At 47.9% G+C, this 26,921-nt stretch overlaps 1 protein-coding gene across 1 annotated transcript in view; it reads left to right on the top strand.

Annotated features, from left to right (window-relative positions):
* Positions 1-26,921, top strand: part of LOC115100985 (acetyl-CoA carboxylase 2-like) — a 982,255-nt gene that overhangs the window by 236,114 nt on the left and 719,220 nt on the right.

A 26,921-nucleotide genomic window follows, 5' to 3' on the forward strand; every position in this document is an offset into this window, starting at 1 on the left:
AGACAACCAACAAGGACTGAATTGCACAGGCAGGGTAAACAAATGGGAGTAGCTTGCTTATTACGGTGGTTACTACCCCAAACCAATTAGCTAGATACTTCACTTAGATGCAGCTCCAGCACTGCTGTCTGCATCGGGGTGGGGGTGGAAGGGAATTGGAACCAAAAAGTTACCAATAAGGGCCCTGATCTCAGCGGTCAGCGTAACAGATAAATATGAAAACAAATAGGTGTGAAAGCTTGCTGGGCAGACTGGATGGGCCGTTTGGTCATCTTCTGCCGTCATTTCTATGTTTCTATATGTTCCTTCCAGGGGGTAGGCAGGTCATAGGAGGTCATAGGAGGACCATCCTCCCTGGTTGTAGGGTGAGCTAGTGGTTGGAGGCCCAGTAGCTTGTGGTCCCCGGGAGACATGGCCTAGCTGGGGTGAGTACCAGGGGTCTAGTCCCTCCCCCTTTAACTTTAGAGATGGTACATGTCTCTGCACAGGTCTGTTGATTTAAAAAAAAAAAAAAAAAAAAAAAAAAAAGGAGCGGACATATTACATTTTTATCTTACAACTGGCTTTCCCACTCTCTCTCCCGGGGTGTCTGAGGCAATTTTTTCTTAGAGGTTAATTTGTTTTCTTGGGGCCCGACGAACATGACGCAATGCGCTGCCTGCGGGGAGCTGGCAACACGGCTCTTTCACGACAACATGTGCTCAGCGTGCCTCCCCAGCGGGGAAGGCACCTCCAGGGCAGCAGGAAAATCTGGGGCTAGATACCGCGCTACTGCCGCTATAAGCACACTGTCGGGTGCCTGTGCGAGTTGGCCTGCCCCGTTCCCGCTGAGCGCGGTAAAGTCTATTTTAGATGCAGTGTCTGCCGCGGCAACGCAGGCAGCTGGGGGAGAGGATTTTTCCTCTCCACTTTCGCCTCCTGATTTCAGTCCTGAGGGCCCTGCAATAAGCAGGACTTGCTGACCCCTTGCGCGGTGGCTAGGGCAGCTCAAGCCCCTTTCTCCATTGACTTTGTGCTTCTTATGCACAAAGCATATTTAGCCAGTCTCTCTCACAGGAGGAGGCAGCTATGCCCAGTGCATGTGTTCAGGGTTCCGAGCCTCCTCCTCCTAAGGTCCACAGAGCATCTGAGCTGCAGGAGGTCACCAGAATTCGCACGCTCCGAGATCAAGGGGCCTCTGATCCGCCGGATGTCATTCTCGCAGACCCCTTGGACGTGCAGGCTCCAAATCAAGACAGTGATCCTCAAGCTTATCTTCTGGTCGAAGAGGATGATCCACGGGTGCTTCGTCTGTTTCAGAGAGATGAGCTAGGACCCATTGATTTCCCCCCCCCCTCCAGAGCTTCCGAGGGACACCACGGTGGACCCTGTCCTGGCAGGCTTGAGTTATCCGACTCATACTTTTCCCTTTCATCCCATGCTTCTGCAGCTGATGTTGCGAGAATGTGGGAAACTCCATAGGGTCTGCGCGTAGGTCGAGCGATGGACAAATTATATCCATTACTGGAAGAGTCCCTGGAATTTCTCAAAGTTCTGAAAGTGGATGTTTCGGTGTCCGCGGTCACCAAGAGGACACCTATCCCGGTTGCAGGCATGGCGGCTCTTAAGGACCTACAGGACCGGAAACTCGAGGTCCATCTCGAGAATTTTTTAAGTTTCAGCGCTTGGAGTCAGAGTGGCTGTGTGTAGCAGTCTAATGCAGTGAGCAAGCCTGGGGTGGGTCCAACAAGTCCTCAGTGCAAGGAATCTTTCTCCCCCAGAAGTGGAGCAGGCGGAGCGTTTGGAAGCTGCGGTGGCTTATGGTGCTGATCTTCTTCGGGTCTCCTCTCAAACCATGGTGTCAGCAGTCTCGGCCAGGATGCTGCTCTGGCTCCGCAACTGGTCAGCCGACTCCTTTTCAAAATCTCAGTTGGGGACTCTCCCCTTTAAGGGCAAATTCTTATTCAGGGAGGATCTGGAGCAACTGATCAAGTCCTTAGGGGAAAACAAGCTACGCAAGCTCCCGGAATACAGGCCTAAGGCCTCCAGATATTTCTTCCCCTCTCGCTCCCGCTTTAGGGGTCAGTGAAACTTTCGTCAGAATAGGCCGTCTTCCCTTGGTCAGAATTACCTTTCGGCACGATCGGACACAGATCCTTACGCGATGAGGCCTCTCACGGACCATCTGGTCCCAATGAGATAGTGCCGACCCACTCCTCAGTTCCTGTTATAGGGGGTCGACTCTCCCGGTTTTACGAGGAATGGGTCAAGATCACTTCAGACCAGTGGGTTCTAAACATCATAGGACACGGTTACGCTTTAGAGTTTGCTTGTCCACTGCGAGACCAATTTCTGGTTTCTCCGTGCGGTTCTCCAGCGAATAAGCAAGTTGTACGTCAGACCTCCGCAGGCTAATAGATCTTGGGGCCATTCTCCCTGTCCTCCCAGAAGAATGCGGAACAGGCCATTATTCCATCTATTTCCTGGTTCCCAAAAAGGAAGGGTCATTCCGTATAATTCTGGATCTGAAGAGGGTCCACAAGGCCCTCAAGGTGCCACATTTTCGGATGGAAATGCTGCGCTCTGTCATTTCAGCAGTGCGCAGCAAAGAGTTTTTGGCTTCCCTGGATTTAACGGAGGCTTATCTTCATATTGCCATGCGCCAAGATCATCAGAGGTTTCTGAGATTCATGGTCCTCAGGAGCCATTACCAGTTCTAGTCCCTCCCGTTCGGTTTGGCGACCGCTCTCCGTACGTTCACCAAGGTGATGGTCATGGTGGTGGCTGCTCTCCGGCGGGAAGGGGTCCTGGTCCACCCCTATCTGGACAACTGGCTTATTTGGGTGAAGTCGGAGGATCTTTGCCGGCTGGCGGTTCAAAACGTGCTGCATCTCCTTCAGCCCCTCGTTTGGGTTGTCAACTATGCCAAGAGCAATCTCGTACCTTCCCAGGTTCTGGATGTTTTGGGAACACGCTTCGATACTCGGGTCAGCAAAGTTTTTCTCAGGCAAGAGCACTCTATCAATCTAATGACTCAAGTTCAAGATCTCTTGTCTCTACCACTTCCCTGAGTCTGGGATTATCTACAGGTTTTTGGTTCTAAGGTGTCAACTCTGGAGTTAATACCTTGGGCTAGTACAGAGAGCTTTGCTGTCCTGCTGGAAACCAAAGTTGGAAGAGTTCTATATCCCTTTACCACTCCCGGACTACACGAGATGCAGCCTGCAGTGGTGACTGGTCCTCGACCACTTGTAGAAGGGGAATGACCTTGAGATCCCTCAGTGGGTGATAGTGACCACAGATGCAAGTCTCTCCGGATGGGGGGCAGTATGCCAATCTCAATCGGCACAAGGTCAGTGGTTGCGAGAGCAAACGCAATGGTCTATCAATCTCCTAGAAATGAGTGGTGTGCTTGGCCCTGCAGAAGTTTCTTCCTCTGGTTTGCCATTGGGCAGTTCGAATATTGTCCGACAATGTGATGACAGTGGCCTACGTCAATCGTCAGGGGGGAACGAAGAGTCAGCAGTCAGCCTTAGAAGCGGACAAAATGATGGCCTGGGCGGAACGCCATCTGGCTCGACTGGAAGCCTCCCACATAGCAGGTGTCGACAACGTACAAGTGGATTTCCTAAATCGGCAGTGTCCAGACCCCAGAGAGTGAAAGTTGTCAGAAGACACGATGATGCTCCTCTTGCGCCGCTGGGGCGCTCCGCACCTGGACTTGATGGCGACCCAGAAAAATGTGAAGGCCCTGCGGTTCTTCAGCCGCAGAAGGGAGCACGGGGTGGAAGGAGTGGATGCCCTAGTCCTCCCTTGGGCTTGCGACGTGCTGCTCTACGTGTTTCCCCTGTGGCCTCTTGTAGGCAAGGTTCTCAGAAGAATAGAGGCTCACCCGGGCATGGTCATCCTCATCGCTCCGGAGTGCTTCGACAAGGTCTGGTATTTTTCGACCAGGTGGATCGCTTTTGTCTAGCGACCTGGCTTTTGAGAGGCGAAGATTGAGGAAGAAAAGGTATCAAGAGGACGACATCTCCTCTCTTTTACAGGCACGAAAGTCCTCTACCTCTCTTACCTATGTATGGGTTTGGAAAGCTTTTGACTCCTGGTGTAGTGAGCTGGGAATCTCACCACGTCGTGCTTCCATAGCTCAGATCCTGGCTTTTCTGCAGAGAAGATTAAGCAACAGATTATCCTTCAGTTCCCTAAAGGTGATGGTTGCGGCCCTAGGCTGCCTGCGAGGGCACATTGAAGGGGCATCTCTGGCAGCTCATTCCGATGTGGGTCGTTTTCTAAAGGGAGCGAAGTACTTAAATCCTCCGGTCCGACCTATTTGCCTTTCTTGGAGTCTCAATCTGGTACTACAGGTGATGTATGAGCCTCCTTTTGATCCCCTCAAGCAGTTTACCTTAAAGGATTTAACTCTCAAAACTGTGTTTTTGGTGGCTGTCTCTTCCGCCAGAAGGGTTTCGGGGATTCAAGCATTGTCCTGTAGGGAACCTTTTCTACGTTTTTCCGATTCTGGAGTATCGCTCAGAACGGTCCCATCCTTTCTACCGAAGGTCGTCTCTGCTTTCCACTTAAACCAATCTGTGAAGCTCCCGGCTTTTCCTGGTTTGGAGAGAGATGCCCCTCATTCTACAGAATTGAGATGCTTTGATGTCAAGCAGGCACTTTCGCGGTATCTCGAGGTCACGAATGATTTTCGTTTCAGATCATCTTTTTGTGCTGTGGAGAGTCCCTAACAAAAGTCGTCCGGCGTCCAAAACTACAGTTGCACAGTGGTTGAAAGAGGCGATCGCTTCCTCTTATATCTGCCGTGGGTGCCCAGTTCTAGAAGGCCTCAAGGCGCATTCGCTTCTGTCACAAGCGACTTCCTGGGCAGAGAGCCTTTTGGTGTCGCCGCAAGAGATTTGCAGGGTGGCGACTTGGAAATCTCTGCATACATTTGCTAGACATTATCGCCTAGATGTTCAGGCCCCAGTATTCGGAACATTTGGAAGTAAGGTCATTCGAGCAGGACTCTCCAGGTCCCATCCTACTTAGGGAAGCTTTGGTACATCCTACAGCCTGGACTGATCCGGGTACGTACAGGGAAAGGAAAATTGGTTTTTACCTGCTAATTTTCGTAGTACCATGGGATCAGTCCAGATGCCCACCTATCAGGGGGAATGCGTTTGGTGGAGAGTCCGCTCGATTGTCTTTCTATTCACAGTGATGTTCGTACATTGTTCTACAAGCAACAGGAGAGTCAGAAGAAGAAGCTACTCCTTACGGACAATGCTTTTTTCATGTATATAGTTCTTGTTGACATTAGTTTTATTCTTGCTTGATCTATTTATCTATTGGTCTAAGAAGGTTTATTCTGCTTTGATATTGTTAATACTGAAGAGACGCAGGTGGCACACCGAGTTAGGAGGGGGTGCCCTTCAAGTTTTTCTCTGTCTCCATCTGCTGGAAGGGAGGCACAACCCATAGTCAGAACTGATCCGTGGTACTACAGGAACAAAAATTAGCAGGTAAGAACCAATTTTCCTATAATTGTCATATACAAGGCACTCATTGCACACAATCCATATTAACTGCACGGAAAACTTGATTTCTCTGTGGACAAGCACACATTCCTGTATATACCCAGATCAGTCCAGACCAGTGGGTTTTGCATCCCTACCAGGAAGATGGAGGCAGAAAACAAAAACTTTGAGGCATTGCTACATAATCCGATAGATGCTAAATGCTGGAAAATTGAGTGGCGTGCGGCAGCCGCGGTTGGGCCCGCTAGTGCCACTGCCGATTGCGTTGGGCCTGCTGGCTCTTTTGTGATGGGAGCGGTGGCCATTGTGGATGCTGATTCACACGTGCCGCCATGTTCAGAGGGGGGGAGTGGGATCTCCCCCTGCGGCTCTCTCCCGTCCACCCGGGTCACCTAGAGGGGCAGGGAGACTCAGTGGGGTCTATTAGATAAGATGTGCTAACTCCAGGGCCTGTGGCCTCTTCCTTGCCTGTGGCTTCTTGCCGTTTTCCCTTGATTTTATACTCCAGTTTCACCAGGTGTATCTGGTTCAGCAGGAGGGTAGGGGATTCCCGCAGACAGGTCTGGCATCTCGGGGCCTGTGCTCCATGCCTTCGGGTTCTATGGTGGGGCCCAATTGGTCTTGGGACCTGAGACCCTCGGGGGGGTTCAGCATTTGTTGCACCCGGGGGGGATGGCTGAGGAATCAGATGACTCTGACCCCCCAGGGATGTGGTGGCAGTGTCGGGAGTGCTCGGCGATGATTAGGGGCTACTTGACATGGATCCGGGGGATGACCTGGGGTCCCCTCCGGTTCCAGAGGGGGATGACCCCAAAATTCTCTGGTTGTTCTGGAAGGCCCCTCAGGTGGATTAGGATATGGATGGGGCAGATCCTGTCCTCGATGGCCTTAGGGCTCTTCTGACCGCCTTTCCCTATCATAGGTCCGTGAAGCAATTGGTGGAGCATGAGTGGAATTCCCCAGATATCGGTTTAAGGGTGGAAAGAGCGATGTCGAAACTCTATCCCTTACCTGAGCAAACATTAGTGTTATGAACCTCTGCCTGCGGGTCTCCCCGCGAGCAGGCACTCACCCGTTGCTGTTTGCTGCTTCACCCGACGCAGCATGGACGCCGCCGTCGGGCCTTCCCACGCGGCCGGAGCCGCGGACTTGTTTGCTTCCTGCGGCTCGGAGGCCACCCATCAAGTCGGAGCCACGGACTTGTCTGTCTTCCTCTTCGCGGCCGATGCCGCTCCTGACGTCATTGTGGTCTTCGCAGCACGGAGGCCGCATCCCCAGGATGGAGTGGCGGCTGGAGCCTCCTGCAGCGGCTGGAGCCGCTGCCATCATCGGGCCTGCTCCTCAGGCCCAGCCCTGCGTCTCTCATACTGTACGTCGGTGCAGGCCGCTGTCCGCGGTCCTGCACAGCTCTCCTGTTGCTTCCCTTAGGTGCCGGCGCGCATCTCTTCATGTCATTTAAAGGGCCAGACACAGGAAGTGTGCTGGCCCCACCTAGGGAGTGGACTTCCTGCTCCAGCCCTATAAAAGGGCTGTCTTCACAGTACGTCTTGGCCTTGCATCGGAGTTACTTCTCTCTCTGGAGACTCCTGCCTGCCAGAGCTCCATCAGGTCTTCTTCGTGGAGCTCCTCTTTGTTTCGTCTCCCCATGTCAAATTATGTCTTCATGCTATGTCTTCGTGCCTGAGGTCCTCGTCCAGGTGTCCTGGTGTTCGTCTCCTGGTGTATCGCCTCCTGGTGTTCTGCCCTCTTTGGTGTTCACGTCTGTGCTCCTGAGCCTTCTGGTCCTGTCGGTCCTGCTCCCTCGGACGACGTCTTTCCCGGGTTGGAGAGGCCTGCAGGTGGACTGGTGTCCTGAGCTTCTGAGCAGTCTTGTCCTGCCAGCCGTGTTGGTGCTTCGGATGACATCGGCTCCGTCGTCGGAGTCCCACCTCGACTGAATCCTTCCTGCGCTTGTCCCGCTCCCAGCGTGGTCCGTGACCAGTCTCCTCGGGCTGTGTAGGGCGTGCAGTGGGACAGGGTGGTCCGCGACTCAGTCCCACGGGTGGACTGAGTAGGGCACCCTGAGAGACAGTGCCAATGTCCTCCTGCCTTGTGTCTTGTCTTGTTTGGATTTCAAGTTCCTCGTCATGCCTGTGATGCCGTCGCATCAACCCAAGTCTTCGTCTGTGATGCCATCGCATCAATCCTAGTCTGCCATGTCTTCTTGTCAAGGTTTCTGTCTGCCCTCATCCTCAGGCCGGCCTGCTGCTCCATGCCGTTCCAAGCGGCAGGTCCGAAAGGGCTCGGAATGGTCGGAGGACCATTCACATTCCAACATCATTCTGTTGTTGGCCTTGGGAGCTTGCAGGCCTGGCAGAGGGTCAGACCGTCTGCCATAGCGGAACACGCCGTCAACCCTCGGTTCGGTCCTGGATCCGTCTGGGGTTGGGCTGAGGCCCAAGGGCACACTAAACACCCCCGCTACGTAACAATTAGAGCTTTTTGCACTTCCGAAGGTAGACAATGTTGGATTCCACGGTGACTAAAAAGATCACTATTCTGGTTGCGGGCACTGCGGCTGTTAAGCATGTTCAGGATTGGAAGTTGGAGCTTCATTTCAAAAGGATTTTTGAGGTGTCTACCTTGGGGCTGCGGGCCGCCATTTGCTCCAGTTTTATGCAGAGAGCCTGTCTGTGCTGGGTTCATCGTTTTCAGGACAGGCAAGCACAACCAGGTGTCAAGGCTTCTAACGCAGGTCGCGTAGAGGCATCTGTCACGTATGTAGCGGATACTCTCTATGTTTTGGTGCATTTGGTGTCTTGGATTATGGGTTCCGCAGTAGCAGCCAGGCATTTGCTGTAGCTCCGTAATTGGTCTGCGGATGTGTCTTCTAAGTCTCAGTTAGGTTCATTACCCTTCAAAGGGTGCCTGTTGTTTGGGGAGGATTTGGAGCAGCTGATGAAACAGCTGGGTGAGACGAAGGTGCATAAGTTACCAGAGGACAAGCCTTGGAAATAGGTAGGCGTTTTAGGGACAGCAGAAGATCTCATCTGTCTAGAGGTACAGCAGCATCGCAGAAACAGTTTTGCCTCGAGCTCCGGCTTGGGGTCAGTCCTTTTGAGGCGGCTGGAGGCCTTTCAGGGCTCCCACGGGTGGGGGAGCTACAGGGGCCAAGGCCTCCCAGTGAGGCGAGACCAGTTCACTCCGCCATTCCCTGTTTAGGGGGTCACATAACGCAGTTTTACGGGGAGTGGACCAAGGTTACGCAGGATCAGTGGATCCTCGGTGTAATAAGAGACGGTTACTCATTAGTTTGTGTGCCTCTTTCGCAACCTGTTCCTAGTTTTCCCCTGCAGGTTTTCGGAAAAGCGCTGCACAGTTCGGGAGACTTTGCACAGGTTGTCCGACTTAGGGCCCATAATCCTGGTTCCTCCGGATGAACGGGGCACAGGTTGATACTCTATTTATTTCGTGGTGCCAAAGAAGGGAAGGCACATTTCACCCCATTCTGGACCTCAAGCAGGTAAATGCGGCATTGAAGGTCCCACTGTTTCGCATGGGACTTTATGATCAGTGATTGCAGCGGTGCGCAACCGAGAGTTTCTGGCTTCCTTGGATCTGCCGGAAGCATATCTTCATATCCCTATTTGTCAGGATCACCAGCGCTTTCTCTGATTTGCAATGGTAGGTCAGCATTTCCAGTTCCAGGCTCTTCCCTTTGGGCTGGCCACGGCTCCCTGCATGTTCACCAAGGTTATGGTGGTGATGGTGGCGGTGGCAGCTCTTAAGCGCAAGGGAGTGCTGGTGCACCTTTACCTCGATGATTGGCTCATTTGGGAAAAGTTGTTAGATGGGTGCCGTGCCGCGGTGCAAAAAGTTATTCGTCTGCTAGAGTCTCTTGGCTGGGTGGTCTATCAGACGAAGAATCACCTAGAACCATCTCAGACACTCAACTACCTCAGGGCTCGTTTCAACACGAGGCAGGGCAAGGTGTTTCTCACGAAGGAGAGAATGACCAAGTTACAGTCACAAATTCGGCGCTTGTTGGCATTCAGGGCACCCAGAGCCTGGGATTTTTTTGCAAGTTCTGGGGTCAGTGGCCTCCATGCTGGTACTAGTGCTGTGGGCCTTCCTGCATATGCGGCCACTTCAAAGGGCTCTGTTGGAGAGGTGGAATCCACTGTCAGAGGCTTTTCATCAACTGCTCTTTCTGGATGTGTTGGCGCTGGGCAGCCTCTCGTGGTGGCTGCAGTCATCCAATCTACAGCGTGGTGTCGATCTGGAGGTTCCGAATTGGGTGGTTCTTGCTACCGATGCCAGTCTCTCTGGTTGGGGGATGGTCTGTGAACAGCCGCAGCCCAGGGCACTTGGTCTTCAGAAGAAGCCTCGTGGCCTATCAATCGGTTGGAGACCAGGGCAGTGCGGCTGGTGCTACTCGCCTTCCTCCCTCTGGTTGAAGGTCGCTCAGTCAGGGTTCTGTCGGACAATGCAGACAGTAGCTTACATCAGTTGTCAGGGCAGCACCAAAAATCGGGGGGGTCCTGGAAGCTCAAGAGCTATTTCTCTGGGCAGAGCAGTACTTAGTTCAGTTAGCAGTACTTAGTTCAGTACTTAATTCGGCTGGCATCGAGAATGTCCAGGCCGATTTTCTCAGTCTCAAGAGCTTAGATCCAGACGAGAGGAAATTGATGGATTCAGCGATGCAGCTCATCCAAAAACGGTGGGGTTGTCTTCACGTTGATCTGATGGCGAATCTGCTCAATGCAAAAGCACCTTAGTATTTCAGCCGCAGGAAGAGAGTAGGGGGCCGAGGGGGTTGACGCTCTGGTGGTACCCTGGCCTCGGGGGATCCTGCTTTTTGTTTTCCCTCCATGGCCTCTAGTGGGCAAGGTGTTGCTTTGGATAGAAAAACATGTGGGGGATGTGGTTCTGGTACCCCGGAGTGGCCACGTCGACTGTGGTTCACAGATCTCGTCAATTTAGCAGTGAACAGACCACTATGCCGCAGTCTCCTTCCATGTCTTCTCCGTCAGGAACCCACATTTTCCGACCAGGCAGGTCACTATTGTCTAGTGGCTTGGCTTTTGAGAGGCAACACTTGAGGCAGAAAGGATACCCAGAAGCAGTGATCGCTACGCTTTTGCAGGCTAGGCAGAAGTCTACTTCTCTCGTATGTATGAGTTTGGAAGGTTTTTGAGGCTTGGTGTATGTCCAAAGGGATACTGGCGGTTCGGGCCTCATTATCTCACATTTTGTCTTTCCTAGAGGAAGATTTAGCTAAAGGACTTGCCTTTAACTCTCTTAGGGTTCAGGTAGCGGCTCTAGCTTGCTTATGGGGAAAAGTTGAGGGATACACCTTATCTTCCCATCCTGATGTGCTGAGGTTCCTTTGGGGAGTTAAGAATTTGCGTCCTCCAGTGTGGAAGGTCTGTCCTACCTGGAACCTTAATCTAGTTCTTCATGTGTTGTGTGACACTCCATCTGAGCCAATCCGTAGAGTGACCCTTAAGGACTTGACTCTCAAGGTCATCTTCTTAGTGGCCATCTGTTCCGCCAGAAGGATTTCGGAATTGGAGGCTTTGTCGTGCCTTGACACTTTCCTTTAAATTTCGGATTCAGGATTCTCGTTGCGAAGGTGGCCTCTGCTTTCCATGTCAATCAGTCTGTCGAACTCCCAGCTTTCCAAGAATTGGATGCTTCTGTGCCGCATGCTCGAGAGCTTAAGCTATTGGATGTCCAGAGGGCTTTACTGCGGTATCTCAAGGTTACTAATGATTTCAGGAGGTCGGATCATTTTTTCGTTTTATGGAGCGGATCAAAGAAAGGTACCCATGCCTCCAAGACAACCACTGCAAGGTGGCTTAAGGAGGCTATTAGGTCGGCTTATATTATCAAGGGCCGTCACATTCCTGAGGGTTTGCGGGCCCACTTGCCTCAGGCCCAGGTGACTTTGTGGGCGGAGGCTCAGTTGGTTTCTCCACAGGAGATTTGCAGAGCACAACTTAGAAGTTGCTGCATACCTTTGTGACCAAAAACAAAACAATATATAGTGACATATATCTCTCAATTTTTATTACATTGAAATCATTACAAAAACAATTCTTAAATATATCACATATCACCCTTGGGAATATGCATTTAAAACATACATAAATCAACACAACTCACACCATATTACTCATACATCATACATACCTTTCATACCTTATACATCTCATTATTAAAATATCGGTGTTCCCCAATCTACTCATACATATTTACACATAATTTTTTAACAATACATTATAACTATTTAAATACAATCTTCAATCCAGTATACTCAACAAGCAGAAGAAATTCTACTTAACAAATTTCTGTTCGTTTAAGAAAACGCCAAAATTTTCAATTCCTCTTTATTTTCTCAACATATTTCGCCTTCTCACAGGCTTCTTCAGGAGAGATTCAGAAGAATTCTACTGCTTATATTTTCACTGCATATTACCACATGGATTTCATCTGTACGTCCCCAAAGTTACTCTTAGACGTACATGTAAGTATACCATTCGACTCTCACTTCTCGGTGTCCTTCAACGGTCATTCACAGGAACATTTGCTTTAAAGAACTTTCCCGGCTCTCCCTCTGTGAATTACCTCTTTTTTTCTTTATTTCCAACCCTCCGCCACCTACGTGGCGTTCAAAAAGATTTCTTTCATCGAGTGAATCACAGGGATATGGTGTGAGTTGTGTTGATTTATGTATGTTTTAAATGCATATTCCCAAGGGTGATATGTGATATATTTAAGAATTGTTTTTGTAATGATTTCAATGTAATAAAAATTGAGAGATATATGTCACTATATATTGTTTTGTTTATGGTTTTGTGATATATAATTAAAGTTGCCAATACGATTTATCTTGCATACCTTTGTGAGGCATTACTGGCTGGATTTGGGGGATCCAAACTCCTGGTCTTTCGGCGAATGTGTCTTGCGAGCGGGAGTCTTCAGTTCCCACCCTCTAGGAAGCTTTGGTACATCCTAGGAGTCTGGACTGATCCGGGTACATACAAGGAAAGGAAAATTAGTTCTTTCCTGCTAATTTTCGTTCCTAAGTACCACGGATGAGTCCAGAACCCGCCCAGTTTTGGAGGGGGAGAATCCTCCGCTCAGCTGTAATCTTTTCGGCATACGCTTTTTGTTTGGTTATTCACAATTTACTAGTTTTACAAGATTTTACATGTTTTTTATCAAGTTTTTGCACATAAGTTTTTTGCTTGGGTACATATCAATATTGAGGAACTGCAGGTGGCACCAGGGCTTATCAAGCAGTGTCAGTGAAACTTTCTCTGCCTCCTTCTGCTGGTAGGGATGAATAAACCCAGGAGTCTAGCCTGATCTGTGGTACTACAGGAACGAAAATTAGCAGGTAAGAACCAATTTTCCTATCCCCTTTGGTATTTTGGTCGCCCTTCTCTGTACCTTCTCCAGTGCAACTATATCTTTTTTGAGATGCGGTGACCAGAACTGTACACAGTACTCAAGGTAAGGTCTCACCATGGAGTGATACAGAGGCATTATGACGTTTTCTGTCAGGAGAGAAAACGTCATAAAAATATTAAACTTCATAAAATATTAAACGAATACTTCAGCTCTGTGTTCACTAAAGAAGACCCTGGAGAAGGACCATCTCTACACAACAAGAAACTGGAGGGAAGTGGAACAGATGAAAATCCATTTACAGTAGATAATGTATGGGAAGAGCTAAAGAATCTGAAAGTGGACAAAGCCATGGGGCCTGATGGGATTCATCCAAGGATACTGAGGGAGCTCAGAGATGTGCTGGCGGGACTGCTGTGCGACCTGTTCAATAGATCCCTAGAAACGGGAGTGGTGCCGAGTGATTGGAAAAGAGCGGTGGTGGTCCCGCTTCACAAGAGTGGGAACAGAGAGGAAGCTGGTAACTACAGACCGGTTAGCCTCACTTCGGTGGTGGGAAAAGTAATGGAGTCACTGTTGAAAGAGAGAATAGTGAACTATCTACAGTCCGGAGAATTGATGGACCAGAGGCAGCATGGATTCACCAGAGGAAGATCCTGTCAGACAAATCTGATTGACTTTTTTGACTGGGTAACCAAGGAATTGGATCAAGGAAGAGCGCTCGATGTCATCTACTTGGATTTCAGCAAAGCTTTTGATACGGTTCCGCACAGGAGACTGGTGAATAAAACGAGAAGCTTAGGAGTGAGTGCTGAGGTGGTGACATGGATTGAAAACTGGTTGACGGACAGAAAACAATGCGTGATGGTAAATGGAGCTCTCTCTGAAGAGAGGGAGGTTTTAAGTGGTGTACCGCAAGGATCGGTGTTGGGACCGGTCCTGTTCAATATCTTTGTGAGCGACATTGCGGACGGGATAGAAGGTAAGGTTTGTCTTTTTGCGGATGACACCAAGATCTGCAACAGAGTGGACACGCCGGAAGGAGTGGAGAGAATGAGACGGGATTTAAGGAAACTGGAAGAGTGGTCGAAGATATGGCAGCTGAGATTCAATGCCAAGGAGTGCAAAGTCATGCATATGGGGAGTGGAAATCCGAATGAACTATATTCGATGGGGGGGGGGGAAAGGCTGATGTGCACGGAGCAGGAGAGAGACCTTGGAGTGATAGTGTCTAATGATATGAAGTCTGCGAAACAATGAGACAAGGCGATAGCAAAAGCCAGAAGAATGCTGGGATGCATAGAGAGAGGAATATCGAGTAAGAAAAGGGAAGTGATTATCCCCTTGTACAGATCCTTGGTGAGGCCACACCTGGAGAGTACTGTGTTCAGTTCTGGAGACCGTATCTACAAAGAGACAAGGACAAGATGGAAGCGGTACAGAGAAGGGCGACCAGGAAGGTGGAGGGTCTTCATAGGATGACATACGAGGAGAGATTGAAGAATCTAAATACGTACTCCCTGGAGGAAAGGAGGAGCAGGGGTGATATGATTCAGACTTTCAGATACTTGAAAAACTTTAATGAACCAAAGACAACGACAAACCTTTTCCGTCGGAAAAAAATCAGCAGAACCAGAGGTCACGAGCTGAGGCTCCAGGGAGGAAGACTAAGAACCAATGTCAGGAAGTATTTCTTCACGGAAAGGGTGGTGGATGCCTGGAATGCCCTTCCAGAGGAAGTGGTGAAGTCTAAAACTGTGAACGACTTCAAAGGGGCGTGGGATAAATACTGTGGATCCATCAAGTCTAGAGGGCGTGAATAAAGTGGAGGCATTCAAACACTGCACGGAGCGGCAGTAGCCACAGCGGCATTCAAACACTGCACGGAGCAGCAGTAGCCACAGCGGCCTTCAAACACTGCAGGGAGCGGCAGTAGCCACAGAGGCATTCACGGAGCGGGATGCCAGTGGCCAGTAGTTGGTGTTCCACCTTCACGGAGCGGAAGAATGGAGGGCTGCTATTTCCAAAAAAAAAAACAAAAAAATAAAAACGGGTGGGTAAGAGTATGGGGCAAGGGGGTGGCCTGCTTGTTACAGCGGTCGCTACCCCTAATTGAGCTGGATGTCACTTGGATGCAGATACAGAGCTGCTCTCTAAATTGGGTGAAGGGGAATTAGGGCTGGAGTGTACTGGAAGCCAATAGTAACAGGTGGGAGAGAGAAAAAGGGAAAAAAAATGGATAAAGGGGAGCCGGAGGTTGAGGAGCGAGGAGACCCCATACCTGTTGCCGCTTCTACTGCCTGAAACAACCGAGGTCCCGGAACAGCTGGCCGACCTGGTGACGGAGGGAGGCGGCCAAACGCGACTGACTACAAGGCCAGGAAGTGACGTCAGCACAGGGCACCTGCTGCTATAAAGACAGCAGCAGACGGAGAAATATCTGGGAGCCGGAGGTTGAGGAGCGAGGAGACCCCATACCTGTTGCCGCTTCTACTGCCTGAAACAACCGAGGTCCCGGAACAGCTGGCCGACCTGGTGACGGAGGGAGGCGGCCAAACGCGACTGACTACGAGGCCAGGAAGTGACGTCAGCACAGGGCGCCTGCTGCTATAAAGACAGCAGCAGACACGCGTAGCTGCCGTCGGCGCGCTGCCTAAGCCACGCGCTCCGTAAGGGGCGCGCGGCTTGGTCCGGCTTAGGCCGGCGAAGGCTGGGAGGCTGCCTAGGACTCTTCGCCGCAGACCCGGGAAGTCCCCTCTATTCCGAAGCCATAACTGTTTGGAGCGACAGAAAGTGAGTACACATCAGTTTGCTTGTAATAATATTTTCAGCTTAGACGATGCCGCATTCTAAAAGAAAAGGCAAAGTGAGGCAGGATGCCTCGACCCCAGCCAAACCGAGCCTAGTTCAAACAACAATAACTGATATATACTCACATACAGAAAAAAAGCCCCCAGAGTTTCCCATTACAGTGGAAGATATTGAGCATATGTCTCCACTGTCGGGAGAAGTCAGCTTAAGTCCTGGGGAGCCAACAACACCAGCACCACCAATGGGCTTTGCAACTATCAGTGGACTAGATTCACCCATAAAACGGATGTCGTTAAGTGGGTTGAACCCGTTCGAGGAAGCAGAAGATAGGGTAGTGAGGCCAAAGGAGACGGGAAAGGTTTTCTCCCCGTTCCAATTGGTGGAGCAGAAAAGAGATAATCCTGAGGGTCAGCGGAAGGAAACTGGAAGGAATACCCCGACCCCTTTACCTGGACATGTTGCAGGACAGGATTCTCTTGGTCAATTGGAGGGTTTTTCTATGTTTAGTGCAAATGCTGGAAGTCCAAAAAATGTATCAATGGAAATGTTATGGTCAGCTGTACTGTTATTACAGAAAAATATAGTGTCTTTAAACATTAATATAAAAGATATGCAGACCACTTTGTTAAGTATTAACCCTTTGGTAACAAGTAATGAGGTGTCTCTTGTAAAGGTTAAGGAAGAATTAAATTTAGTTAAAGAAGCACAAGTATCGATTATAAAAGGAGAAAATACTCTATTAAGGAAAGTAGAGAATTTGGAAAATATAGCCCGATATAACAACTTAAGGTTTGTGAAATTTCCTAAGTGTAGGTTGATCTCCCAGAGGGAGCAACTTAAGAATTATTTTAGAGAAATACTAGCATTAACACCTGAAAGTTTCCCTTTAATTACAAATTTATATTTTTTAAATGAGAGAAATCAAGGTTTAAATGTAGATCTGCCTCAACAAGATGATACTCTGAATGTCACAGAATTGCTGGAAACCTCAAGTACTGCCCAGATTGAAAGAAGGGGGACACTAATGGTAAAATTCTCCCAGTCTTCGGATAAGGAAAAAATTCTAAAAATGTTTATGCAAAATAGAACTGCTTCTTATCTGGGTCAGAAGATTTGGGTGTTCCCAGATGTGGCAAAAGAAACACAGGTTAGAAGAAAAAAGTTTATAACTCTAGCTAACATCGCTAGAACATTTGGTATTCGGATATATATTAGGTTTCCCAGCAAATGCATAATGTATGTAAATGATCAGAAATACATCTATTATGATCCAGATGATCTCGAGAAATTTCTAGAGCAACATAGGAACCAGAGTAGGGGAGAGAGGACTCCAGAAAATAGCTCAGTTGGTAATGCAATGATTGAATAATCTGTATATTTCTGTTCATATAGATAGAATTGTTTTGTTTATTAATTGGAATTGTTCAAAGGCTCCCTTACTGTTTAGTATTATGGAATTAGGAAGAGAAGGAATAATAGTTTTTGATATATATTATTGTCGGATGATGTGATTTATAAACACTCCTGAACCTGTAAAATTTCAATGTAAAAATTGAAATACAGATATGAATGTAGTTGTATTATAACTAAAAATTCATAAATAAAGAATTAAAAAAAAAAAAATGGATAAAGTGCATAGCTTGCTGGGCAGACTTGATGGGCCGTTTGGTCTTCTTCTGCCGTCATTTCTATGTTTCATTTCTATTTATCATTCCCTTCCTAATAATTCCTAACATTGTTTGCTTTTTTGACTGCCGCAGCACATTGAGCCAATGATTTCAATGTATTATCCACTAAGATGCCTAGATCTTTTTCCTGGGTGGTAACTCCTAATATGGAACCTAACATCATGTAACTTCATCTTGGGTTATTTTTCCCTATATGCAATACCTTGCACCTTGTCCGCATTAAATTTCATCTGCCATTTGGGTGCCCAGTCTTCCAGTCTTGCAAGGTCCTCCTGCAATGTATCACAATCCGCTTGTGATTTAATTACTCTGAATAATTTTGTATCATCTACAAATTTGATAACCTCACTCATCGTATTCCTTTCCAGATCATTTATAAATATATTGAAAGGCACTGGTCCAAGTACAGATCCCTGAGGCACTCCACTGTTTACCCTTTTCCAGTGAGAAAATTGACCATTTAAATCTACTCTCTGTTTCCTGTCTTTTAACCAGTTTGTAATCCACGAAAGAACATCGCCTCCTATCCCATGACTTTTTAGTTTTCTTAGCGTCTCATGAGGGACTTTGTCAAACGCCTTCAGAAAATCCAAATAAACTACATCTAATGGTTCACCTTTATCCACATGTTTATTAACCCTTGAAAAAAATGAAGCAGATTTGTGAGGCAAGGCTTCCCTTGGTTAAATCCATGTTGATTGTGTTCTCCCACGACAAGCAGGATGGTAGTCCTCACATATGGGTGACATCATCAGATGGAGCCGTGTCACGGAACACTTTTGTCAAAGTTTCTAGAACTCTGACTGGTACACTGAGCATGTCCAGCATGCCACCAACCCTGCAGCCACCAGGGGTCCCCATTCAGTCTCTTTTTTTTCCATGCAGCAGTTGCCTTGCGGTTTAGGAGCTCTGTGAAAAATTTCTCACAACTTTCCTAACGGAATAATTTGAAGTTAATTTCTTAAAAAATCCCTCACTGGGGTCCCTCATCGAGCTCCGTTCCCTCTGACACTCAGTAAGTGTTTTTGCATACTTTGTGGTCAGTTCCCGGCGGCTTACTACTTTGATGCCCAATGGTCACCGACCTCACACCCTCATTTCATTTCATTTCATTTATTAAAATTTATTAATCGCCTAACACTTAGAAGGCCTAGGCGATATACAAAGATACATACATAATAAAAGCAAAAATAAAATACAGACTATAAATTTTAGCTTCACAGAAACCAAAAAGCAAAATACCAAATGTTAATGGTACATAAAGGATAATGTTTTTAGACATCAGAGCATAATTCCGAAAATGGAATCTCAATTATTTGGTCATCATATTTACTTTAACAAGCAGATTGAGAACATTCATACCGCTTCATTAATCATTAAACGCACGATGAAGCAGATATTCCTTGAATGACGTTTTGAACTTTTTAACATCTTCCAGAGATCTGAGGTCAAAAGGAAGAAGGTTCCATTGATTGGGTGCTGCAGTAGAGAAAGAAGTCTCCCTGGTACTAAATAATGCATGACGGACTGAGGGAATCTCTAGCAGGTTAAGTTGTGAGGATCTCAAGCATCTAACCGGATTATGGATTCGTAACAGAGCATTAAACCAAAAAGTAGAGTCTGACACACGAAGCTTGTAAACTAACATGCCTATCTTGAACACTTATACGTTCATTCACTGGTAGCCAATTAAGTCTGCATAAGATCGGCGAGATCTTTTCAAAACGCTTTGTATGAGAGACCAGTCTTGCGGCTGAATTTAACAAAAGTTGAAGTGATTGAGTTAAACACTTCGGTAAACCAATGTATAACCCATTACAGTAGTCAATGTGCGGAAAAATAATAGCGCGGACAACCATCAAGAAATCTTTGTCATACAACAAGTGACATAGGCCTACCAGCAGCCGAAGTTTAAAGAAACCTGTTTTAACAAGCGATCTGATTTGAGGTTTGAAAGACAGGGTAGAATCAATCATAATGCCTAGGCTCTTAATAGGTTTAATAAGAGAGAATGAAAGATTGTCTATTGAAATGGTATCATTTGTGGGTACAGAATGAGGTCGATGAATTAATAGCATTGTGGTCTTGCTAGTATTTAACAACAGCTTGTTATGTTTCAACCATTTCTTAATGGTATCCAAGCAAAAAGATAGAGAATTCACTGTTTCCTGCCATGAATTCTGGACTTTTATATAAAACTGAATATCATCAGCATAGATCTTAAACTCATCTGCAATGATAGCCAGCAATTTGGTGATGGGGGCAAGTCTGGCGACTGGGACCCGCATAATTTTTTTTTTTTGTGCCTAGGCCCCCTCGCATGACGTCCGTCGATGCCCTAGTTGCGCACAAATGACCCCCAAGGGCCTACGCGCTTGACTGGACAAGATGGAGCATTTGTTTGCATCAGAGCGCTCGACTCCATCGACTCCAGTTCAAGTGGCGCCGACCGGAGAGGGTCCATCGACCTCGGAGATGCCTCGCCAGAAACATCGCGGAGTGGGTGACTGTCCGTCACTGACACCATCGAAGGCATCAGCATCATTGTTCTCGGTGCCGGAGAAGGACCGGACTAAGCATCGAGGGAAACACAAGCACCGACGAGCGTTCCTGCCCGGTGCCAGCACAGATACAGCGGCATTGACTTCCACCGAGCTGCCTGCAAAAAGGGCTCGAGGAGAAGGAGCCCCCATCCTCCTCGGGACCTGGGACCTCCAAGCGTTCCCCACCGATACCGGTGCCAGGCACCGAGCCTCCACGGGCCCCCGTGGAAGCTCTGGTGACACCTAGCCTGCCTCCTACCCCAGTTGCCATACCATCCATGCCGGCTTTTCGGGAGGAATTGGACCGCATGGTCTAAGAGGCAGTGCTGAATGCCCTACGAGGCGTCCAATCGCCGTCAGCACTGGCCCCCATACTGGCACTGGAACCGGCTCCCTCGATGTTCGCACCACTCCTTGAGCACCTCGATTTGCTCATCAGTGCCTTGCCGACTTAACCTGTGCCACCGGACATGCTGGCACCGAGTCGTCCATCGAGGCCTCCACAGCTCCCGATACCAATACCGGGTTCCTCGGAGGAGGAAGAATCTGTTCCCGGCCAGATCCTTCCACGGGAACCACCAGTGCCGGAGCCCATTCCAGGTCCATCGGGGCTATCGGTGCCCCAAATGTACCTCATTTGCCCCGGTGCCCTCGAAGCCAGCACCAATTCCCTCGAAGCCAATGCTGCATCCATCGATGCCTTCCCGCCCTCTCAGCTTTGACATACTTCCTCCATCAGGAAGTCCTCCAGGGGAAGGGGAAACTCCCTATGATCCATGGGGAGATGCATCTTCAGAATATTCTTCACAAGCTTCTGAGGAATTGCTCTCAGAGCCTTCACCCCCAGAAGAGAGGCGATGATCTCCTCCAGAAGACCTCTCCTTTGCCGGTTTTGTCAAAGAGATGTCTGAGACTATCCCATTTCCACTGATTACAGAGGAAGATTCTCGCCACAAAATGTTGGAGGTCTTACAATTCGTAGATGCTCCAAAGGAGATAATAGCAATACCAGTGCATGAAGTCTTTGTTGATCTCTTGCACTGCCTGTGGGACCATCCAAGTACTGTACCTCCAGTCAACAGAAAGACAGATGCTACATATGTAGTCCAACAAGCCCCAGGTTTCCAGAAAAGTCAGCTACCCCACCATTCTGTAGTGGTGGAATCAGCTCAGAAAAAAGCTAAACGATCATGTCCACATTCCTCTGCTCCCCCTTGTAAGGAATAAAAGGCATTGGATGCTTTGGGACGAAGAATTTTCCAAGGGTTCATGATGATAGCACGAATAGCTATCATATAATAGAAATCTCTAGAAACAAGTCCAGGAGATTGCGAAGACATTACCACAGCAACAACAAGAAACCTTGTCCTCCATCCTACAAAAAGGATTGGAAGCAGGCAAACATGAAATCAGAGCTGCCTACGATTCTTTTGAAACAGCATCCAGAGTCTAGGCAGCGCGGGTATCAATGCTAGGCGCTGGGCCTGGCTCAAGGCCTCAGTCCTACGCCCGGATGTACAGGACAAACTTGCAGATCTACCCTGTACAGGAGACAACCTGTTCGGGGACAAGATCCAGGACTCAGTGGCCCAGTTAAGACCATCATGAGACCCTGCGTCAGGCAACAATTCTACCGGCCACGCAGATATTTCCCTCCTGCGTCCCGTGACCAGCTCTGGCACCTCAGAAGGTACAGGCACGCCAAACAAGAACACCTAGGCCGCACCCAGCTCCACAAGCTGGCCCTGCGGCTGGATTTTGACTCCTTTCCAGAGAGCAGCAGCCAATCTCCAGTGGGGAGCTGCCTTGGCCACTTTGCAACAAATTGGCATCCCAATTACCACAGACCAGTGGGTATTGTCCATCATAACCCACGATTACAGTCTACATTTTTTCAGAAATACCCCCAGACTTCCCACCCAATGCATTCCGGAGCTGGGACGATCACACAGGAATACTCGAATCAGAGCTCTCGAACCTTCTGTCGGCCAGAGCCGTGGAACCGATTCCACCACATCAGCAGGGGAGAGGGTTCTACTCCAGATATTTCCTAATTCCAAAAAAGACTGGCGGTCTTCGGCCTATTCTGGATCTCCATTCCTTGAACCCATTTCTTCACAAGGAATGCTTCAGAATGGTATCCCTAGGCACCATGCTTCCTCTGCTACAACAGGGAGATTGGCTCTGCTCTCTGGACCTTCAAGACGCATACGCCCACATTGCAATCTTCCCTCCTCATCGCAAGTATCAGCTATTCGTGGTGGGTCACAAGTACTATCAATACAGATAGTGCTTGTGACCCACCTCGGCGCCCCAAGTGTTTACGAAGTGCCTGGCAGTCGTGGCTGCACAGTTACACCACAGGGGCATATATGTTTTTCCATACCTGGACGACTAGCTTATAAAAGCCAGGCCAAATAAGGAGCCCTCGACACTCTTGTTCTCATCATAAGACTTCTAAACTCATTGGGATTTCTAATCAGTTACTCCAGCTCCCATTTAACACCATCTCACCATCTCTCCTTCATAAGAGCAGAACTGGTTACAGCACTGCTCGATTATGCTGTTCAACCTAGCCAGCTCTATCCACCATCGAAAAAGAACCTCGGCAGGCCACTTATTCAAGTTGCTCAGCCATATGGCATCCACAGTCCACGTCACCCCCAATGGCAACGCCTTGCCATGACAGTGACACAGTGGACTCTAAAAGCTCAGTGGACACAAGCTACTCAACCGCTTTCGTCCCTGGTACACATCACCAGTCACTTCATCTGTCCCTTGCCTGGTGGACACACAAAGCCAACTTACAAGTAGGTCTTCCTTTCCATCATCCGGCTCCTCAGGTGACCTTAACCATGGACGCCTCCAACCTAGGTTGGGGAGCCCACGTCCAAGGCCTTTAAACTCAAGGGACTTGGACAACAGCCGAAGCGACCCATCAAATCAACTTTCTGGAGCTTCGAGCAGTGGGGTTCGCCCTTTATGCATTCTAGGACTGCCTCTCCAACAAAGGTGTCCTGATTCAAACAGACAACCAAGTTGCAATGTGGTACCTGAACAAACAGAGGGGCATGGGCTCTTATCTGCTCTGCCAGGAGGCGGCGCAGATTTGACCCTAGGCCCTGTCGCATTCCATACTTCTGCGAGCCACTTATCTAGCGGGCGCACAGAATGCACTGGCGGACCGCCTCAGCCGACGTTTCCAGCCCCACAAATGGTCTCTGGATACCTCGGTCGTGAGCAGAATCTTCCACCGGTGGGGTCAGCCGACCACAGACCTCTTTGCGTCCAGTCAGAACCACAAAGTGGAAAGTTTCTGCTCTCTTCACAGGGACTAGCAAGCACCAGCCATGGATGCCTTCACACCCGCTCCTGGAACACAGGCTTGCTATATGCATATCCTCCGATTTCACTAATAAGCAAGACTCTCATGAAGCTACAACAGGACCGGGGCTTAATGATACTCAAAGCCCTGTATTGGCCACGCCAAGTTTGGTTCCCCATACTTCTCGACCTCTTTTCCAGGAACCCTTTCGCTTGGGCACATTGCCCAACCTTATAACACAGAATCACAGCAAGTTACATCACCCGAACCTCCAGACCCTGTCTGACAGCCTGAATGTTGAAAGGTTGATACTTTACCCACTCAATCTTTCTAAGGACATCTCTCAAGTCCTCATAGCTTCATGGAAGCCTTCCATGCGGAGGTCTTACCGCTCTAAATGGAAAAGGTTTACCTTGTGGTGCACACAAAAGGGCTTGGTTCCCTTTTCTTGCCCCACACCGCATCTGTTAGACTATCTCTGGCACCTCTTGAATCTGGCCTCCAGACGTCATCTATCCGAGTACACTTAGTGCCATCTCTGCTTACCACCAAGGAGTAGGGGATGCCCCGATAACGGCTCAACCCCTGGTGAGTCGCTTCATGAGAGGCTTATTACAGCTTAAGCCTCCTCTACGGCCACCGGTCATGGCTTGGGACTTCAATGTTGTCCTTGCACTGCTCATGCACACTCTATTTGAGCCCTTGCACTCCTGTGAACTCAGATACCTTACATGGAAAGTACTTTTCCTAGTAGCCATCATGTCTGCTTGCAGGGTAAGTGAGTTACAGGCCCTTGTGACCTACTCACCCTACACAAGGTTCCTCCATGACCGGGTGGTTCTTCGCACTTACCCTTAATTCCTTCCTAAGATGGTAACTGATTTCCATTTAAATCAGTCCATAGTCTTGCCCACTTTCTTTCGAAAGCCTCACGCTCACCCGGGTGAGCGAGCTCTGCACACCTTGGACTGTAAGCATGCTCTTGCATTTTATTTAGACCACACCACAGTCCATAGGAAATCTACCCAACTCTTTGTATCTTTGATAAAACAAGCTTGGAGTTGCGGTGGTCAAGCAGACACTCTCCAACTGCATTGCATTCTGCTACCAGCAAGCAGGCTTCCATTGTAGGGATGAGTGAAGGCACACTCCGTCAGAGCCATGGCAATGTCAGTAGCACACTATCATTCAGTACCGATTGCTAACATCTGCTAGGCTGCGACATGTGAGTTCTCTCCACACCTTCACAGCTCACTACTGTCTTGACAAGGCTGGACGACAAGACTCTGTCTTTGGCCAGTCTGTCCTAAGAAACTTATTCCCAGTATAGAAACCCAACCTGTCCTACCTCGACCCGCTGTGAATTTCAGGCTGCCTCATCCTTGCCAACAGCATCCCAGTTGTGGTGCCTGTTGCACATGTCGTGTGCTGCTTGGCCTCATTCGTATGACTCAGCCTGTAGCTTGTTATTCACCCATTTGTGAGGACTACCTTCCTACTTGTCCTGGGAGAAAGCAGAGTTGCTTACCTGTAACAGGTGTTCTCCAAGGACAGCAGGATGTTAGTCCTCACGAAACCCACCCACCACCCTGTGGAGTTGGGTTCGATAACGTTTTCTTATTTTATTTTCCGCTCGTATTTTTTGCTACAAACAAGAATGAAGGGGGACCCCTGGTGGCTGCAGGGTTGGTGGTATGCTGGGCATGCTTAGTGTGCCAGTGAAAGTTCTAGAAACTTTGACAAAAGTGTTCCGTGACAGGGCTCCATCTGATGATGTCACCCATATGTGAGGACTAACATCCTGCTGTCCTGGGAGAACACCTGTTACAGGTAAGCAACTCTGCTTTCCATTAAACCATGTCTTTCTATATGCTCTGTGATTTTGATTTTTAGAATAGTTTCCACTATTTTTCCTGGCACTGAAGTCAGGCTCACAGGTCTATAGTTTCCCGGATCGTCCCTGGAGCACTTTTTAAATATTGTAGTTACAATGGCCACCCTCCAGTCTTCAGGTACAATAGATGATTTTAATGATAGGTTACAAATTGTAACTAATAGATTTGAAATTTCATTTTTTAATTCCTTCAGAACCCTGGGATGCATACATAAAAACATAAGAACATAAAAAATGCCATACTGGGTCAGACCAAGGGTTCATCAAGCCCAGTATCCTGTTTCCAACAGTGGCCAATCCAAGTCATGTGTACCTGACAAATACCCAAACATTAGATAGATCACAAGCTACTGTTGCTTATTAATTACCGTAATAGCAGTTTATGGAGTTAACCTATAAGAACTTATCCAAACCTTTTTTAAACCCAGTAACACTAAATGCTGAAACCACATCCCCTAGCAATGAATTCCAGAATTTAACTATGCGCTGAGTGAAAAATAATTTTCGTTGATTTGTTTTAAATGAACGTGCTAACTTCATGGAGTGCCACCTGGCCCTTCTATTATCTGAGAGTGTAAATAACCGATTTACATTAACTTGTTCAAGTCCTTTTATGATTTTGTAGATTTCTATCATTTCCCCTCTCAGTTGTCTCTTCTCCAAACTGAACAGCCCTAGCGTCTTTAGCCTTTCTTCATAGAGCAGTAGTTCCATGCCTTTATTATTTTGGTCGCCCTTCTCTGCACTTTCTCCAGTGCAGCTATATCCTTTTTGAGATGTGGTGACCAGAACTGCACACAGTATTCAAGGTGCGGTTTCACCATGGAGTGATATAGAGGCATTATGACATCCTCCGTTTTCTTTTCCATTCCCTTCCTAATAATTCCTTCTTTTTTTTTTTAATTTTCTATTTTCAAAATTTTCACAATCATTCATGAATTATTCTTAATGAGAATTCGGTACATACTCTGAGACACCAGTTTACATATCATAAGGAAAATAGGTAAATTTCTTATGGAGGCAAGAACAAATTGAACGAAAATTAACAACATTTCAATATATATTGACATAAAGATAGGTGAGCAATCATTATTTACTTAGCCGATCACTCAACAGGAGTTTCTTGGGGGTGACCCAATAAAAAATCCTTCAGTTGTTTGGGGTCAAAAAAGACATAATTATTCCCTTGGAATCTTATGCAGCATTTACATGGAAATTTTAAGACGTATCGGGCACCCATATCGATTACCCTTTGTTTCATAGTAAGGAATTCCTTCCTACGTTGCTGCGTTACTTTGATTACGTCAGGGTAGATCCGCAATTTTGCTCCATAAAATAGAGCTGATCTATTCTTCAAGAACATTTTCAAGACATAATTGCGATCTGAAATGAATGCAAATGATATTAACATTGCTTTTCTTTCCTTCACCTCTGTTTCTATAGGCAGTTCCAAAATCTCAGAAATGTCCATAGATCGTATATTTTCTCATGCAGCCTCGGGAACACCTTGAGGCAAGTAGTATGCTCTGGTGCAAACATGCATCGCCGTCTCTGGTATCTTTAATACTTCCTTCATATATATTTTAAATAATTCTGCCAGTGAGATTAATCTGAACACAGAAATGTTTATCACTCTTAAGTTCAACATTCTTAAATTGTTCTCCACTTTTTCCATTCTTCTTTCTGTTGCTATTTCTGATTTCACAAAATCTTGTTGCAGAGACTCCATTTTCTTTAACCTTTCCTCGTGGTCTT

The sequence above is a fragment of the Rhinatrema bivittatum genome, chromosome 11, assembly GCF_901001135.1.
Source record: "Rhinatrema bivittatum chromosome 11, aRhiBiv1.1, whole genome shotgun sequence".
NCBI classification, from domain to species: domain Eukaryota; kingdom Metazoa; phylum Chordata; class Amphibia; order Gymnophiona; family Rhinatrematidae; genus Rhinatrema; species Rhinatrema bivittatum.